The sequence below is a fragment of the Ailuropoda melanoleuca genome, chromosome 1 (genome assembly GCF_002007445.2).
Source record: "Ailuropoda melanoleuca isolate Jingjing chromosome 1, ASM200744v2, whole genome shotgun sequence".
NCBI classification, from domain to species: Eukaryota; Metazoa; Chordata; class Mammalia; order Carnivora; family Ursidae; genus Ailuropoda; species Ailuropoda melanoleuca.
Genome location: NC_048218.1, coordinates 3,551,595 through 3,553,756, shown reverse-complemented (window position 1 = coordinate 3,553,756; position 2,162 = coordinate 3,551,595).

The following is a 2,162-nucleotide window of genomic DNA, read 5'->3' as shown; positions in this document are numbered from 1 at the left end:
CTTCTATGATTCTTCTATCCCAAACGTGTGTTTGTCGTTTCTAAAGAAAAGCAGGTTTCTGATATGAGAGAGGCGCAGCCCCGAGCCGGGTCTTGCCCCTTCTCGGCTGCCTGACCCCGTGCAGGCCCCACACGGGAGGACCCCTCCCGGCCAGCCCGCCGCCGGCCACCTGTCCTTTTAGGCTGTGCTGGGAGCCAGCGTCCCTCCTGGAGGCATAAGCCCCAAGCCTCACGAGCCTCGTGTGACCTGGCCGTGTATCAGTGCAGCCAGATGGGGGTCCATGGGCAGACCCACCATCCCAGTCATGGGCTGTAAATGGCAAGACCACAGGCTACACCCGAGGGTCCCACCTTTTCTCTTGAAAGGGCCCGCTGCCCCCACAGCTCCCACATCCTTGGTGCACATCCTGGCGAGCTGGCCCTGGGCATCACAGCCTGTGTGAGTTGTGCTATTATCTGGTATGCAGTGTGTACCCCAATACCAAGGGACAGCCCAGGGTGCTGTCAGAGGATCCCCCGTGAGCTCTGCCCAGAAGGAAAGGGCCTCTCAGAACCCTGGGGTGTGGGGCCGCCCCCAGGCCAGGGGACTGCCCTTGGCTTCCAAACGGCCGGTGGTCATCTCGTGGTCATCGCAGGGACTCACCTGCACCCTCAGGCGGTTCCTGGTTCACAGGAGAACAGCCTAAGGGAGGGTTTGCTCGGGAGTAACCCCGATGCTGACCTGAACCGCCAGGAGGCCAGGAATGAAGGAACAGACGCTCACCTGGCATTAGCGCTCCCTCGGTGATGTCATGCAGGTCCCTGTGGCCCAGGCCCCGGGGTGCCTGACAAAGGCCCCTGCCAGAAGCTCGACCTTGCAGAGGAGAAACCACTGCTGTCCCCCAGCTTTTCCATGTGTCTGTCCACCAAGGGGCAGACGCAGACTCTGTGCTTTGGGGTCCCCCCCTCCCCGCACTGGTCTCCCTTGGCTCTGGTGTGTGTTTGCTGACCCGAGTCACCTTTGTCCCAGGGGTAGGCATGTGAGCTCCTCCTCCACACTGCATGCGTGCATTGCTCCTCTGCCCCTTTCCCACCCCGGCGACTGTCAGCCCTCCCCAGGCGACTGTCGCTCTCCGTAATGAGGCAGCTCGCAGGGCCGCAAGCTTCCTGCCTTTTGCTTCCGCTCCTTTCTGCCTGATGAAACTATCCTCGGGGACTCCCTGTCCAAATCGGGGTGGCACCTGGCGACAGGCGGAGTGTGGAGGTGTCCCATCTGTGAGAGACAAGTAGAGAGCCTGGGCGAGAACTCCCCAGGCCCGTGCAGGTTTGGGGGTGCAGGGAGCATGTGGCCAGTGACCAGGGAGAAAGCCTAGAATAAGGGGCTCCATGGAGGGCTTCACTCTCCCGTTTAACCGTTGGGTGTGGGGGGTCAAATACTTTGCATGATTGTGATCATTGGAGGGTCTGCTCTGAGGATGTTTCTCAGCAACTGAGAAAATGTTTCTGAACTAGGAGTCTTTACCTGTGGGTCCAGTTGCTTCTATTTTGTTTATAGCACATCGAACAGTCCCCTGGAAGAAAGATGAACGTGGCTCTGTGTGCGACGTGAAGTGTTTTCCTTTGAAGAAGCTCTCGGGGAGACTTGGCAGAAATTCCAAAGCAATTTGATGTGGCTGCAAAATGATAAACTCTTAATTATTAATTAATTATTACTATTTCAATTACAACATAATGATTTATGAATACATTTTACATGAATAATTTATATGAATATAAATTATAAATAAATGAAATAATCATTTAACGAATAAAGGCACTTGCTTACCGTCATGGGGGCGGAGGCAGCGTGGCGGGTGGCGTGGCCCTGGGTTAAGATCTGTTCACACCGGCTGTGGGGTCCTAGGAGGCACCTGCGTCCTCGCGGCTCAATGAGGTGGATTCCTCGTCGGCCAGATAACGCACGTGCAAGCGCCTCGGAGCCCTGCAGGGGGCGCACACGAGCTGGGGGCTGCTAAGGGAGCCACGAGACGCCGACATGCCGCGAGATGCCGGAGGAAGGACACAGAGGGTGACTTTCTTGCTCAGAGCTCGGCATTTTACGCCACGCATGCAAAACCTTGCTTTTAGCCTTGGTTGTGTCGTTAGTGTACTTGTGGGTTTGTCCCTCCTGCTGGGGGTCGAGCC